This window comes from Amblyomma mixtum, chromosome 7, assembly GCF_055824585.1.
Source record: "Amblyomma mixtum isolate Tamu chromosome 7, ASM5582458v1, whole genome shotgun sequence".
Lineage (NCBI taxonomy): Eukaryota > Metazoa > Arthropoda > Arachnida > Ixodida > Ixodidae > Amblyomma > Amblyomma mixtum.
This window is the reverse complement of record NC_143018.1, coordinates 126,820,498-126,838,206: the sequence shown is the minus strand read 5'-3', so window position 1 is coordinate 126,838,206 and position 17,709 is coordinate 126,820,498. Positions and strand designations below refer to the sequence as shown.

General features: G+C 45.8%; 1 non-coding gene and 1 pseudogene across 1 annotated transcript; both read right to left on the bottom strand.

The window, feature by feature from the left end:
- The window catches only part of LOC149337540 (uncharacterized), a 136,986-nt pseudogene extending 120,209 nt beyond the window's left edge, over positions 1-16,777 (bottom strand).
- LOC149337541 (U1 spliceosomal RNA) lies at positions 24-187 on the bottom strand. The gene has a single exon (XR_016284672.1). It is a non-coding gene; the product is annotated as a U1 spliceosomal RNA (small nuclear RNA).
- Positions 16,778-17,709: the final 932 nt, after the last annotated feature.

The following is a 17,709-nucleotide window of genomic DNA, read 5'->3' as shown; positions in this document are numbered from 1 at the left end:
TTGTGATTTTGGATTTCAGATGAAGGGGGAAAGCGCGAACGCAGTCCCCCACTACCAAAAATTGCATGCCCCATCTGCCCCCGTTTGGGGTAGTGGCAGGGGTCAGCACGAGCGCAGTGCAATGCCCGCGCCTCTCCCTGGGCGTACCGCCTGGATGATCACGGTAACCCCGGCACCAGGTAAGTATGCTGGTACAACGTCTCGCCACGGGTACCCACCGCGCGCAGCCAGCCAAGAGAGGCCGGTTGGCATGTAGGAAAAACTGGGAACGAAGACCGCTAGGCGTTAAATTACGAGCAGATTTTAAGAGAGGTCCAGTAGAAAGCGTGCCCTAAAACAAATTGTTATTCATATCACCCGTGCCTTACTGCAGTTGATTGAGGGGACCCGAAAATTATCCCGAATATAGCCTGAGAGTATGAGACGAGATGCTTCCTGTACAAGCCACTGAAGGCGCCTCCGCTGCTTTTACGGGTGTTGGTCTGCTTCCAGACTGCGCTGGGTCACATCATCGTAGCGATCGTAGGCGCAGCACTGTACAGACGCCTCAAGGGTCAAGCCAGTACATCTATGAAACCCTACCCCGGCTTTCCAAGCCAGTCGGGCACAGTGCATCCATTCCCCCCTGACTTAGCAGAAACAGCGCAGAACGTAAGAGTGTCTGTGACGGTGTGTGACAAGCTCAGAGTTCACGGGCAGAGCATACAACACTTTCAAACAGCCAAATCGAAATGAAGACATCACGAGCTAGCCTAGACGAACGTTGCACAGAAATGCAGTCATAGGCGACATGACCGACAAAGCATGCTAAATATTGGCAAACAACAAATTAATTAAAATAAAAACAGGGGATTAAAACAAACCTTGGGTCGGCCGGGAACCGAACCCGGGCCACCCATGTGACAGGCGAGTATTCTACCACTGAACCAAAGACGCTTCTTATTTTCTTTATTTTCGAGATTGACATGAAAACAATAAAAACACTTCAGCTACACTTGAGCTGATATGGGTGAAGTTAAAATTTCTTAAGTTTCACTAGATCATCTAGTAGTGTTATCCACTGGGGTGGGTCACGCTGCGCCTGGTAACATTCCCTCAGATAAACAGCACTTTCAACAAAGTTCTCACGTGTACTACGAGTGTTTATATCCGCATGCCTCACTTGCATTCGCGTTTTCCACAAGCTGTGGAGGCCAAGAAGCATTAATAAGTCATAGGGTACCTCTTTGCGATCAACTGGTAGAAATGTGATACCATAAGGGTGCACTGGTAGTTCTTTCTTGATGGTTCTCTGCAGGACATATTTTTGAGAACTGTTATGCAAATGCGGTTGCAAAGGCTGCTCCCCGGAATCATAGTGTCATCGTGTGAAAACATGTGTGGTGCTGTAAACGGATATTTGCGTGAGGTTGTCCTTTCCTTCAGGTTGTTGGAAGTGCGTTTTCCACTAGAATGCCTGTATAACGTTTCCAAAAAGAAGCTGTATAAGGATCTGGTTGATATTATGCTGCCGCCACCTTTGTATCGTGCACCTTACCGTGGAGGTCCAGAGCAGGATATTTTAAAACGGGTGAAAGAGATGCCGGTCCGGCCGACAGTGAAAACATTGTTTTTCAAATTGCACTGAACCACCGACGCGACAGGAAAAGCAATGCACGGATCAAGATTTTCGACTTTCCTTGAAACTGCCTTTCGGAAGAACTACCAACGAGCATCTCCGATGTAGTAAGCTTGCTTTCGGCCGTTTATTTATGGACCTATGCGCTAAAACTCAAAGCGCGCTCACACACAATATGTCGGGCGCGAGCTCGCGCTTATTGCCCGTTCTTCTGTCATTGCCTCGTGTATTACACAGTAGCTGGGGCCGTATTACGGAACTGGCAAATCAAAAACTTGTCAAAAAAGTATCAATTAGCCCCGCAGTAGCCGCACTCCTCTTGGTCGGCCGTGGCCGGCGGCCATGTTGCTTTTTTGCGTCACGGGTGACTGTCGTTTACGTCACGGACAGGACAGAAGTGGTGACGTTGCACACCTAATTATGCAGGCGCAATTTGACGTTTTTTTCTTGATGGCTTCGGGGCGGTCAATTCGAACGCTGCGTTTGTTAACTGAAGATCCTGTGGGAAAGGCGTACGGGTTTGTGCTTGTACTCATTTCACGTCCATGAAGCGAAGCTTTAGGGGCAAGGACGCGGGGGGAGGCGGGGCGGAGTGACTCCTCTATTACGCATCTTTCTATGCGTAATCCTCATCGCATGCCAGCTATAGGTAGTTTTTCTGATTATCTCTTCTATACTCTCGGATAAACTCACTTCGTCCTGCTTGTTACGTGACCGGCCACCGTTTCCCAGTTTTCATGTTAAAAATTCTGAGTTTCACGTTTTCCTCAATTTTTTTCTCCTTTCTCGCAGTGGCAAGGGAAAGAGCTCAAGTATTGTGTTGCTGTTACTGAGACTCTAAGCACAAAACAGACCCACTAGCTTGGTCTCTTTGAGATTACGGTATGTACTATTACAAAAAAAAATGAAGAATATCACGCTCTAGGCCATTCTAAATTTTTGCACTACTGGCTATGATGTTTTCATTCTGAAGAAAAAATTTGGATGATCAGGACATTGAGGAAGTCGCCAATGCACCTGGCGTACATCAGTCACAATTCCTTGCGATGCATTCCGCCCTTACGCGACTTTAGATAAGACCCGCTTCATTACGTTTCTATGGCGAGAGATATACAGAGCTCTCCTGGATTTCCGCGTGACTGAAGTCCGTCAAATTTGGCACGTGCCTGGATGTGCACCCAACAAAAGTGCTCCAAAGGGAGGCATCTTCCGGCCCACTAGGTTGGAGAAAGTTGAGTCAATCCTCTGGCTCGTGCGCACGCACGTACGCACGCGCACATACTCACACGCACCACAACTTCTTGGCTGATGGGGTGGACCTTGAACTGCCATCTTGGATGAGGTTCGTGCTGGAAGGCTGTGGAGCAGTGAAAGTGCAGGAAGCGTCAACGCTAAGCAGCCGTCGCCTCCGCGTGAGGTTTGTGACCAGTGACGGCTACCGAGCAATTTTTCAACTCAGCCATGGGCTAGCTTAGCCGATAATTTTTTAATCATCGTTTCTTTATAATGTGTGCCCCTTCTTTTGAAACACCTCCATTAATTAAATGCATTTCAATCAAACGCTTTTATTCATGGTAGGCGTTTACTCTGTGTCCTCTTCCCTGTCCTTTTACGTTGCTGTTGCCGTGATGTCAAGTTTTAAAGTTGTTTGATGCCGGCATAGAAACAAACTAGAAATTTGCTACAGAGAACAACTGAAGGCACCTGGTTGGCTTGTGCTGGTTTCTTTTATTGCAAAGGCGCCACAGTGGAGCAGAATTCAATCATTTTCAATCATTCGGGAGTAGGTGATGAGGCTAATTTTCATCTACTGCATGGTAGCGCACAGGTTACGCAGAAAGGCAGCGGCAGTGCAACTGACAGGCAAAAGATTCATTCCGGAATCGTATGTCCGTCTCTGATTAATGGGGCTCACAGTCCGGAATACTAGGGGACTAGTGCGCTGCGGCATCCTGAAGACTAGGGAGGGGCACTGGGCACGTCAGTTGCATACTCAAGTTCTGGACAGGTTTCCAGATATTGGCTCAGAAGATTCTTGTGTTTGTCTGCTTCCCAAAATAGTCCTTCACGATGTCCTTTTCAATGCCTCTGCCCCAGAACCCGAACCCGGTGCACAATGGCGTTATCTGCAAAGAATCGGGAATAATAGCGAATAATTGTAAGTATTTGTTGCTTTCTGTGACCGCTACTGACTAAAGGACCAATCTATATCATACCGTACCATACATGTCGCTTCTCTGCGAGTAAAAGGCTCGGGCGCCAAAATACAGAAGGGATTTTTTTACAGCGACCGCTTTAAAAAAAAAACGGACCCCAGATTTGGTGTCTTTGCAGCAGTAATTGCCGTAGCCAGTCGGTAGCACTAGGAAAGAGAAGGGTTGCAGAGGAAACAGGAAACCCTAGTGAGAGCCGAAGAATGCCCAACCGGAAGATTCTTCAGCGTACAATGATATGGAGGAGGGGGCCTGAGGAGGGAGGAGGTAGAGGATTAAAGTGTGAAGAGGAGGTTGTTCCGATAGTGGGGGCTGCATTACAGGAGAGTGGTTTGGTTGCAGCGGGAGCCTTCAGGATGTTTAGCGAGGAGGTATGATGGTATGGCTACGGTGCAGGAATGCACAACAGGCGAGTGGTTCCCGCAGGAACCGCACTGCGGGTGGTTACTGCGGAAGGAGAGAGAGGAGAGGAGTATGGCGCGAGCAGAGTACGTAACCGAAAGGTGCTTCCCATGCCGGTGGCGGCTGCTCGAAACGCGTCTTCGCATCACAGGCTCAGCGGCGGTTCCGCGCCGCGCCTGGAGCAGCCGACTGAACAGGAGTAGTAGTCGAAGAATCGGTATGTGTAAAATTAAAAGGGTTGTCTCTAATTCTGCATATATGGGTGTCACTTTCAAAAATCTTCACCGGAATGTATCGCGAGACGCAAATATCTGAACAGCTGTCGATGTATCTCACGTTACACAGCAGTAAACATCCTTTGATTTTTTCTCTAACGTTCATCTTGTGGAATCTAAATCAGAGCGTTTCTTTTAAACGCACATATAGAAAAGAATTTCCGGTATGGAATTTTTATTGTTTTTAATGTTCTGCATTCTGCAACTGTTCCGCTAAGGCGTGCATTGTCGGAAGGGAATTGTGAAATGGCTTCATTTTTCGATAGTAGACGCACAGGCAATCTCGCTTTCTACTCGTCGGTAAAGAATGATTTGTGGCGTATTGCTTTCCTGTAAAGTATTAAGTAGTTGTGGGATAAATATTTAAGTACCCTACCAATTAAGCCCGCACTCGGCCATTTCGGCAGTCTTCGTCTGAAGCCTACCTGACATTCATCACAACCTGCGCACCGTATTGTGGAGCAGACTGCCCCACCGTGGCATGTGGTCGTTCAGTTAATGACTGGTCGCCAGAGGTTGCTCGGGAAGGGCAACCTGGGTACGAGAAACCCCACTCTTTGCAGAACCTGCCATCGTTGTTAAGTGGCGCATCGCTTAACCGTTCTAACACTGCACCGGCCAGGAGTGGTAATACCACTTCCAGGGATCTATGAACGCTAAGTAAAGAACGACCAGTTCCGCATACGTGGGCATTAAGTCCTTAAAGCAATCGCGGCATGCCCCTAAAGCGGAGCTTAGATATCGCTTTCAGTTTTAGAGCGCTTGCACTAATACTCCCCCCCCCCCCCCCTCACCGATTTTGCCGATCTTTGTCTGAACCCTGCTTAATCTTGAAAACTGAGCCTCGAACGGAAACCAGAACCGAAGTGAAAATCGAAACGCTAGCGCAGCTGATTCGCACTTGCACTAACCACGTTAAACTGTTCGTCATTTTCTGGCATGTTGGCTAATCTGCTGCTAAATTGGTTGAACGCACAGGAAGGCAACACTAACAAGATGTATCGCAAAGTATAATGGGAAAAATGCGTAAAGCATGACATGCAACACCTCATGCGCCTGCGTGTGTCCGTTTGTTGCCATGAAGGTTGATATTCTGTTATTCTGCCCCTGCCCGCTATGGACGCAACTAAAGGAGGATTTAGGGCTAGCGTTTCCAATAGGCGCTAATAGGGGGTAAAGTAACTTGCACAGCCGTGACTCCAGTGCTTCTTACCGCGCCGCAATGTTGAGACCCATATCTGTACAGGCTTCTGAGCTGAGCCCAGAGGCTGGGGATTTAATGTGCGGCCAGGTCAGCCGCGTTGAAATAAAGCTGAAAGGGGGAACGTGCGTTGCACTAAGTCAGTCTCCGTTATAAAAAATGGTCTACAGATTTTCTGTAGACTTGTTATAGGCTCAGTGGCCTTTCTATAGATAATTCGTTTTGTCTATTCATAGCCTACAGACTTTCAATAGAGAAAAGGCTGCTAAAATGTATGGCCATAAATATTTACGTCTTCTAAAGACTTTCTGCCGAACTTTTAGAGTCTACCCTAGTCTATAGAATCTGTGTTTAGAAAGTTCACAGATTTGTTGCAAATTCTATGGACGGTCTACAGAGTGTATTAAAACAATTTTGCAAGGGATATGGACCCACGCGGTGGGGTTTGTTGTTCAGGTCCTCAGGAGAGAGTGAACTACCGTTAATCTGCAGCTTTTCGACATGCAGCCCTCTGAAACATGAAAATTATATTCATTCATTTATTTATTTTTATTTGTTATTTTTGCCGTTTCTCACAGCACGACTGGAGAAAAAAATTCCAGGGGAGGAAAAAGCTACTAACAAACTAGCTTTACGAGGTTCCTACCCCTGTTTTGCGCGGGCAACACACAGTGACGCTAGTGATACTTATACAAACATAGTAGAAGAATGCAGAGTACATCTACAGTACAGTGCACAAATTTAAAGCAACAAAACAAAGCATTATCGCATACCAGGTAACGAAGGAAAGGTTTGGTAGTTCTTAGGTCGTCGGAAGCGTGCGTCGAAGCAAGTTCCAAATTGAGGGCGGCTTTTCTCCGGAAAGCAGAAACAGCCTGGCTCACAGTCCTGTCCCAACAGGCGGGGATCGCACTGTTCACGCAGAAAAAGAGAGTGGCCATGTTTTTACTGCGCACTGAAAACCGGCAAACCGCACACTCCCATGTGCTCCTATGTGACCTTCCAGCGCATGGGCCGCCGCGGTGGCTCAGTGGTCATGGCGCTCGGCTGCTGATCCGGAAGACGTGGGTTCGATCCCGGCCGCGGTGGTCGAATTTCGGTGCAGGCGAAGTTGTAGAGGCCCGTGTACTGTGCGATGTCAGTACACGTTAAAGAAGCCCAGGTGGTCGAAATTTCCGGAGCCCTTCACTACGGCGTCCCTCATAGCCTGAGGCGATTTGGGACGTTAAACCCCATAAACCAAACCAAACCCACGCATGAGTAGAAGATTGTCGAGTACTCACCCACAGTTACGTGCAGCGAAAAGAACTACTGTCATAAGGAATTTGAGATTGAAATGGTAATAGCGCTGCGTCCTGTGTCGGTCTTTCTTGTGTACGTCTTGCTGTAGCGCTATTGCCATTTCAGTCTCCAATAATGCACCATCTAGCCCAAGTTCTTCTAAACCATCTGTCTTAAGGAAGCATATATCATATGACAACAACTGTCTGCTTGCCACCTTGGGCGAGTTTAGATGCCGTATTGTCTTTGCTATGTAACCAAACTACCAACATCTTGTGTGAGCGCTAAGTAGCCCCAAGGTCATTTTGTCTTCTCAATTTCAGTTATGGCAATAACGCCCTTTTTACCCTGTTTAATTTTTTTAATTTGCCTCCAATTACTTGCCTGTTATCCAGTGTCAGCACTCGCGTTCTCGACATCAGTCTCATTGAAAGCAAGTTCTCAAGCATAGAGGCGTAGGCCCCTGAGACAACAGGTGAGAGTGTAATACGCTTTCGTCTAAATAGGTACCAGCCAGCAACTCTTGCTGAGATCGTCTGCGAAGCACCGTGCCATGAGTACTTATTGCGATGTAAATTTATTGCAGTGATTATTTCAGGACACAGTGTGTCTAATTTGGGTGGTGGTGGGGTTCAAAAACATTCATTAGCTCAAAAGAAGACCCCAGTGCGGGAAAGAGCCCCGCACTGGGGTCTTATAAGTTACGAAAATGTCACTGACCGCACATCGTTTGGATTTTACATGAGCATGCGTAAAAAATTATTTTCTTACAGGTCTGAGGCACTTATCATGGTAATGGTACCGCATTCGAGGCAGTCTGTGAGGACCCCTGAAAATAAATAAGAAAAACTCTTATGCGATCCTAGGTCGATTGTATGAATACGATAGCATTTTCTTTTGCTCGTGATTATGTTTAAGGTAATGCCCATAGGTGCAGGACAGGTCATTTTTTTACTTTATATTCATAGATTACTGGTGGTCCTGAAACCAGACTGGCAGGAGGCGCTTTCAAACAAAGGCACTGGTGATGCTTGTCACATCCCGGTTGCAGTTCCCGAGCAACCTCTTGAAACCAAACATTAACTGCCACCTGCACACAATCCGCTGGGCAAGTTGCCACCTGCCACGACCAGAGGTGGGCAAAAGCCCTCATTTTGATTTTCCTCCGACATCCTCACTTTTGAATGCGATCCTAGGTTGATTGTATGAATACGTTAGCATTTCCCTGCCCTCGCCCTCATTTTGAAAAATTATCTCGCGCTCTCTCATCCCCACCCTCATTTCGTAAAATTTTCTGGTCCTCCCCCACCCTTACCCTCACTGTTAGCTAGCTCTTATTCATCATGTTTCTCAATTTCTTGGGGGCTGCTACCACCTACTTTTGGCGTGAAATTTTCCAACTCCGAGGAGTTCAAGATAGCAACCCCCATAGTAAATCGATATAGCAACGCAATTCGTGATTGATTGGCGACGTCATTAGTATACCGAATTGGTGAATGGTGACGTTACTGATTTTGTGACGTCATAATCAACTACTCACATGATTATGGTCAATCGCTTTTGACTCAGTAATTATTGAAGCATCATAAAATGAATGAGATGCTTGGAATCCTCTATTTGAGTTGAACAGGTTAGACACCAAAATTAACTAATGATGAAGTTCATAGTCAATTATGGTTATGCTTATATTTAACTGCTTATAATTAACTAACCGATAACGCCATGATCTAACTAATGGATATTCCTAACGGGCTCGATCAGCAGGACGTGTTCGGCAGCAACATTGTCTAATTAGGTTAATATTTACTTATGGTTAGGCTTAACATGGCTGCCATGTTTTCAGTTCATAATTTCATACCTCATGGCGACCGGGCACCTTCCGCCTTGAGGTAAAAAAAAATGGCCCTCCGAAGAGTCGAAAAACTTTTTCGGCTCGAATTGGTAAAAAAAAAATTGCTGAGGCTCAGCTTGGCTAAGCCTGGGGAATGCGAAGCATATTAGTGGCTAGGCTTGGTAATACATGGCTTTCCTTGGTTGAATACTTGGTCATTTTAATACAACCACTAGAAGCCTTCGTCGCGGGGGAAGACAACGGCATGGCTACAGCGGAACGCCGACTAACCCCGAGACGCGCGTTGGGTGAGCGCCTGGATGGCCACGGAAGCCGCGTCTGCCTGCCCGGTGTAGCGAGCGTTTCACCTACACCGAGTGTGAACGCGCGTTCGAAATGCGCGGGAATGCGCGGGTGTGATGGCTAGGGGTCCCACGGCGACGGCGCGAGGTGGAGGCCGGCTCTCTCATCCGATGTCACGTGGTGTGACGTCACGGTGTCACGTGGCGTGACGACTAGGGGTCCCACGGCGACGGCGCGAGGTGGAGGCCAGCTCTCTCATCCGATGTCACGTGGTGTGACGTCACGGTGTCACGTGGTGTCACGGCTAGGGGTCCCACAGCGACGGCGTGAGTGGTAGCTCTAGCGATATGCTTCGCATAAAAATATCCGACCTCAGGGCGGTAGGCGCCCGCTCGCCGTGACGTATGGAAAAGTAGCCTAATCACAGGACAATGCATCACATGGATGATAGATGACACTACCGAACTGCTAACGCTCGATACTTCAACGTCTTCCAGACGGTGGCGCCATTTTTTTATAGTTTCAACTTTCGGTGATGTTCCAGAGTAATAAACCTATATAAGTCAAGCCCTCAAGGCACTACAGCGGCTAACATGAAATTTGAGACATAGCGGGGCCTGACGACCTGAAAACCGAAACCAGAGATGGGGTTAATGCAAACTTCAACACGCGACAAATCAAGCGATTTTTCCAGCCACCACATTTGTTCGTTATCCTTCCATCTTTGAATCCGTATGTTTCCACTCGGAAAATGTGATGAAGGAAGACTCCTGAGCCATTCGGAAACCGGGAACATGGCATCGCTCCTCCAAGGCGAGAGGCAAGCGCAGTAGCCGATACGGTTAGGGTGGTGCTATTTCCTTCCTAAACTATTATTTGCCTAGGAATAACGGGAAAACGCGCTTGCTGCTGCAAAATGAAAATTCGAAGCGCAATATGCGGCGACCTTTTAAATACACTCGCGCCTGGATATACCGAACCATGATATTTAGAGTTATTCGCAATTTCGAACACAACCATTATTCTCTTCAAAATTTTATGTAAATGCATAGGAAAGTCGCGTACTACATACACCTTCAACTTCAAGAATCCCAAGTCGTTCGATATAGATATGGAATGGCCCGCAGCGCCCTTCCCAAGGAACGACGCTCTTTCACCAATTTTTGCGCACGGAGCCGGGATCGCGGCGAAGCCTTGGGCACATTGCAGCACCTCTAATACTGTAAAACTGCTTTGAGAGGTGAGCGTGGGGTGTGCCTAAGCCGGGTCTCGGGTCTTAAAAACAGAAAAATAATAGCGAAAAATGCACAGATGACGAGGTAGTCGAGAGCGAGAGAGGCGCCAGCGTCGCCATCTGCGAAGTTGAAACGCTGACGCAAATCGTGACCGGTGCCAGGTGCCGTAATTGCGAACTCGCTGTTGCAGAGGTCATAAACAAGCGCGGGGACTTGGCTCCTAACCTGGAGCTCAGGTGCGCGAAGGAGCGTACCAGGGAGGAGTAGTTTTTGCCGTGTATACGTCATATAGCACTAGTACTGCCGGCCGTGAAGACTGCTCCCCGGAGCGGTGCAGTGGAAGCACCCACGATGGTTTCTCAACCAGCGTGAAAGCAGTGCTTGTTGCATGATCAGTCTTGATCAGCTTTGGAGGTTCTGGGAGAACTGGAAGTTCTCCCTTCAAAGCAACTGGTCAGCCTCAGCCTTGAAAATGACCAGAAAAGGATTAAAAAGGCTTCTGTCTAGCTGACTGCTGCTGAAGCTACTCGCTGAAGTGAAGCGAACCCGTGATGGGGACTCTATTCGCAAAAACCATGAGGGCAAAAAACTAGTACAGTAGCAGAGTTCTTGCCTTGTGGTCTAATGCTCCGCGCTTTCAGCTGTATTAGCACCAAGTTTCGTGCGAATTAAGCAAAAACTTCGGCATGTAACATAGAAATAAACTTTCAATTTAGTTTTTCTCAAAGTGGTGATTTTACCCGCTTTCAAAGTTTGTGCTCACAATTTTTTCTTCTTGCAATCGTTGAATCGAAACGAAATTTTGCACAGGAGATGTTCCTTGGGGGGCTTAGAGTGCGCAAATCTTTTTTATAAAACTGCAATTTCATTGTATTTTTCTTACCATTTTATAACAAGATACTTCCAGGCAAAAAAAACACTCTACTCTTCTTTTTTATCGGAAACAACTGAGATAAAGGTATATCATCGAAATTTGAACATTCTGCGGTTCATAGTGAACCATTGCGGCTCATATAATGCATTAAGTCATAATAATTACTCAGAAAAATTTTGTGCACAAGGTATTCATTATACGGTCAAACAAAATTGCGCTTTTGAAAAGACAGGACAAAACAGGGACGACACAAACTCTCGTGCGCAAACTGTCAACTGAAGTTTTATTGCGATGAACACACATATAAAAGCTTCACGTCATAACATAAATCACCAAAAAACGGAGTTAAGCAGCAGCTTTTCAATCATGTCAACAAGCATAAAAAAAAGGTTTTGTCCCAGCTGATTGGATTACAATCGTTCACACTGATCCAAGAGTTGCCTTACCTGTTTGGAAATCTTTATTTGATGCTTGTTGACATGATAGAAAAACTGCGGCTTAACTCCGTTTTTTGGTGATTTATGTTATGACGTGAATCTTTTATATGTGTGTTCATTGCAATAAAACTTCAGTTGTCAGTTTGCGCACGAGAGTTGGTGTCATCCCTGTTTTGTCCTGTCTTTTCAAAAGTGCAATTATGTTTGACCATGTTAACTACCAACCAGCCCAATTTGAAACCCTCTTAATCATCATTTCACATTCCATACAGCATAGAAAGTCAACGCCTGTAGCTATCAAAAAGATGATTACATACACCGTAAGAACAACTCCATTTATGTCAACTGTGAAAATTTCAGCTCCACCGCAACTAAACCAAAATTTTCCTAATAGTGACGCATGTAGGAGAGGCTGCTTTCCCCAGGACAATTTCTGGATCAAAGGTTGCCGGCTCCAAAGCTGGCTAGACATCGCCGGGGTGCGCGATTGTCAAGTAGGCGCTTGAAATTAGGAAAGTTGCAAGAATAACTTGGCTGCATATGACGCAGAAGAGCGTACGTAACTGGTGCCTTCAGGCAAAGTCTTTTTTGCTGTAGTGCTCGTAGTTCATATCATCTTGGCTATTGAGAATAATGCTATACCTTAGCAAAAACTAATACGTTTGGAATATACGGTAGGCTATTTAAATTGTATTTTAAACATATTTTGTATTCATGAACGCACTAAAAATATGGAGGAAATACGTTCCTGAAATTTCATGCTTGGTATTCGAAATATGTTCTTAAAATATGTCACAAATACCTCACTGAAAGCATACTTCGAGCACTTTTGAAATACGTCAAAAACATGTATGCAGTTTTAGCATCTTGTCAGTGTATTAAAAGTGTATTTTCGGAAGTATGAAATTAAATCATTCAAAGTGTACTTCAATTCTAAAAAACGGCCAGTCCTTGCAAACGTATATGTATGCAGTTTTAGCATCTTGTTAAAGTATTAAAAATGTACTTTCGTTAAGATGAAATTAATTCATCCCAAGCATAATTCAATTCTAACAAACGAGCAGTCCTTTTAAACGTATTTGCAGCACACTTCAAGCTGCCGTTGAACAGTCGAGTGCTCGAAATCGCGTTTCCAGAAAAGGCATTTGCGTCTTGTCAACGTATTTGAAGCGTAGTTCCGTAAATATGCAATTCATTCGTCTAAAGAATACTTAAATTCTAGCAAATTGGCAGTCCGCCTTAGCATATTTGCAGACACTTCGAGCTGCCTTTGGACAACCTAATGCTCGAAATCGAGTTTAGGGAAATTGCATTTTGGTGTTGGCAATGTTTTTGAAGTGTATTTTCGTAAATACGCAATTAATCCGTCCAGATATACTTCTATTCGAACAAATGGGCAGTCCGCATAAACATATTTGCATCACACTTCAAGCTACCGTGGAACAATCTAGAGCTCGAAATGACGTTTCAGGGAACAGTGAAAACTCTCCCTTTCCTGTCGTCCTTTCGGGGCAACACAGTAATCATAGCGCGCGAACAACGCAGGACAACGACGAGACCGGACGAGAACGCCTGCGTTGTTCCAGCGCTATGATTAGCGTTGTTCCCGCGCTATGATTACTGTGTTGCAATGAATTACCAACCTTCCCAAGCCTTTTCTGTTCTGAAGTCATTTCGTTTATGGTAACTTCTAGCAGGAAGGTAACCACCACTTATTTACACTACGTGCGGAGAACGTGATAGCATGATACCGGCAAAGGCGCCTTGGGTGTTTACGGGCCCGAATATGCCAGCGAAAAGGACCAGGACCGGCAAGGCCGTCCGGCGCCCATAGACGCCCGTGTATCTGTTGGTTGACAGTTATACTCCTGACCTGTTTCTGACGCAAGTTTCGACTAGCAATTCTGTTCTAGACTGCCTTCCGATTCGAAAGCAACTAGTAGTGCACTTCTCGCATAATTTTTGGGCCCACAGTCTTTGCGCAAATAAACGCCTCACCGGGCAAGATAGTGCGTCGCTCTCGGTGGGTATTTATAAGGCAAATCAAGTATGGAGCTTGTCGCAGCATTTGTTGTTTGCTGCGGCCCTTCCGCCATGGTTTGCTTTGTAGGTATCTTGCCGTTCCCATGCCTTCACTTGACCTTATCATTTCATGTACATTGTGATTGATGATGATTGCGCTTATGCAGTTTGATCTGAAGTTGAAGCATTAAACCGTATCACTCTGTGAAGACCACATTTTTTAAGCCTAAGTGAATATATTTGTAATGTATTAAATGTATATTTTTTCGTGTATTTCTAATGTAATCTAATCTATTTAATGGGTATTTTAGTATATTTTTAGACCATTATAAATATGCTAAGCGGGCAAAAATGTACTTTTCACGTATTTTAAAGAACGTTCAAAATATTATTCGTAGTATACTTAGAAAGCATTCCTATTGCAGTATAAGCATAGGGACAAAAAATGCGAAATAAATATGAAATTAATACAATATGTTTGAAATACATTTTAAGCACATCCCCTTTTTCGCTAAGGGATATATTTCGTGTAAACCACTTGGGAACAGCAGAGCAGCATTACTGGGGCATACCCAGGAGTCTAGACAAGCTCATTTTTTCAGCGCAAGGCTGTTTATAAATGCAATTTTTATCGCATATTCAAGACTGCGCATTAACAATGAATGTACCTGCAAATTTCCCCTCGGAAGTTTGTATTAGAGCGCAGCTCTTTGGCGTCCGTTCCTGGGTTTCGCGTCGTCGTCGGCGTCGGCCTCGTAACCAGCTCCGCCCCCAATATCACGCTTTTCAATTGGTCGAAATGCTCGTGACGTCACAGTGCGCGAATTTCAAATGGGGCCAATTGTACTTTGGCTAGTAACCATGCAACCAATCAAAGGGATCGTATAGTGATGCTGCAACTAAGTTGGACTGAGTTTAGTTAATTGCTTAATTAATCAATTAGCCTAATTAATATAGAGGAGAATGAAGAGGTCAAAAGAAAAGAAAGACGCGCGCCGCAGCGACAACAGCGTCCGCGGAAGGAGACGGTGCTGAAAAAAAAACATAAGTACGAAGCCGCGTTCCCTCCACCACCACGCACTTCCCCACTCAGTAAGACGTTGCTCGTTTCATATACGTTGTGTCGAACATCCTAGACAGTTTCAACAATTGACAGGTTAATGACAGAACACGATGGATAGAAATACAAGAATATAAATATGAAATAGCCTAATTAACCTTTCTAGTTAGACCGCATAAATCAATAAAACCGACAACGAAATTGGTCGAGTTGGGGAATCGAACCAGGGTCTCCGGAGTGCGATACGAGCACGCTAGCCACTCCGTAATGCCAGCTGAATGGTTTGGAATGAACAAAGGCGCGTCTAGCTAATACGCGTCTTCGTTCACTCCCATCTTCCCCCTTTCCCTTACGGCGAGGTGCAGGTGTCCACCCAGATATGCGAGAGAGATACATTTCCTTTCCTCAAAAAATAAATTTACCGTCCAGCAAGGCGTACAGCCGAATTGGCGATGGCGTTCTGTGGACTCCCTGGCAGCGTTGCAAGACGCTGTCGCGTTCCACTCTTACAGGCGAAGCTTAACATTTTAACCACACATCAGTAACACACGCAGACAGCCAATGGACGCGTCATTCGCTGGCAGCACTTGATTCATCATTCACAACCACATTCTTAACGTACGCTCCCTTGCCGCACATGCCAAGGACGTACACCACGATCACATTCTGCGCTACTCCTCTGTACTTTGCTTTGCTGAAACCTGGATGGATCCCGAAGAGCCTCTCGAAATCATAGATTTCCTATACTGCTGTGGTGCTCGCAGAGACCACAACAGAGCGGCTGGAGTCGCTATCTACTTGCGCACAGGTCTCTCTGCAATACCAGTCGAAATGTTTGGCACGTCACATGAAGTTGGCGAACTGTGCGCCGCAAAGTTGCCCAACGGCTTGCTGGTAGTAGCTGCCTACTTCGCCCCTACCGCACTCACGAAAGACGTCGTGCACTTCCTGCAACTCGCATTAACCGTCCATCGATCCACACCGATGTTAGTAGTGGGGGACTTTAATGTTGACATAAAGACAAACAGCAATTTCCTAACACTTATGCGGGAGAACATCCCGTTCCTCTCGCTCGTAACGCGTCCCACGGCTGTGACAACCTCGCGAGGCACTTGTATAGATCTCGTCTTTGAGAATCAAGCATTGGTGTACCAAGTCGAACATATATCAGTCTATTTCTCCGACCACAAAGCTTCCTTCATGACTGTCAAGAAGTGTTAGTGGAGTCTTTGTTAAAGGAATACGTGTGAAAAATAAAAAAAAAAAATTCTGTGATAGCGCATACATGTGTTGCTCGATTTCTTTGCCTCAATCTATCGAAAAGGTGAAACAGCTTATTTGCTGCGCTCAAATTTCGCATTAGGAAGTAACGTAATCGTCGGTAATTTTTTTTCTGGTATTCAATGTCAAGAACGCATTCCATACGTTTTCTATGGCAGCCTTAACCACTGCGTGTGCTATATGACGACAAACTTCAAAACCTGGAGGGTACAGAACGTCTGCCTTAAGGATGTGATGGGAGAGCCTCAGTACGTTAGTGCCCATATAGGCATAATTGATCATTCTCTAATTCACAGTCATAGATCGTGGGAGTCCTCATAACACTCCTGGCGCAGTGGTGAAGTGGTTCAGCGACACCCCATTGCTCCGCCAGGTGGAGTTTGTGAGGCACACCGCGCTCTTCGCGAGCAACCACTCGCAACCAATCACTAGTTTAACTGTTACCTGCACACCATGGCAGCCCCTGCTATTTCGTTCATAACACCGCCGCCGCCGACGAGGACGATGACGCCGGAGTTTAAACACAATATCGTTCATGCTCCAGTTGCCCAGGAAATCCGACACCGTCGTTGTCATCGTAGGCTTTAGGAACGCAAAATCGGCCGTTGTAGGATAACCCAGGTGTGTAACCAATTCATCTAGGGTCGCCATTCTATGGCCAACCTTGGACGAAAGATTCTGCTCGGCCTCGTCCAACCCTTCATGGTCAAAGAATGGGCCGCTGAAGTAAAACTGTGACGTCATCCTAGGTCACGTGACCTTGTGGTGTGATCACACTCCGCCCAGCGCAATGTGAGCCGTTAAAGTAATGATAGGTCAAAAGAGGTTGCTCGGGATAAGCAGCTTCGGTTGGAGAAGCGCCAGCTGTCACAGCACCTGCCATCGCAGGGAAGTGGCGCAGTGCTTAATTGCTGCACCATAGCGCCAGAAACGGTATGAAAACTCTCAGGGACCCAATGATGGCAAAGTAGAAAATGAACAGTCCCGCATGTATGACCATCAACCTCTTACCGCTATCGCGTCTTTATTTCCGCTCAGTTGGAGACTCAACCCTCCCACTGAGCGTTAAGTATCTTAAAGCAGGAATCTGATACATGAGAAGATTACACCATTCACGCCAAAATATTCATAAAGTTACTGTAAAATATTCTGAGTTGCTTAACAATTATTGTTAAGATCGCACCCTATTGTTTTTTTTATTTTTTGATGCGATGTTGATTGCCAATTGGTTTTATATGGCAGTCTTCCCTACTTGGAGGTAAGGCTCGATAAACTTTAAAAGCAAGATTTTATTACACGTCGGAAGGTAAGTCCATGCATTTCCATCAGAATGTTAACAGTATCTCACAGTATTCCACAGTTACCTCGTGATTAAATAAGTCATCCAAGAAAGATGGTCTTGGCTATTTGTCTAGCACTGCGAAATTCAAAACCAGCTCCACTAAAAAGGAAAAAAAATGGCCTGATGGTTTATTAGAGACTACCTTTAGCAAACATTTTTTGCAGTGCCCTTTCTCCCTCGGGTATCGCGGAAGCGCACAGTACTTCGACCTGCACACGTCATCACAGCTCTGTGCCATAGGTTTTCATGTATGATGATGTTATTGTCTCCAAGCTTGCAGTCTTTTTTTTTATTAAATAGGAAAAGGCAGCAGCACATAACCAACGTATTCGTG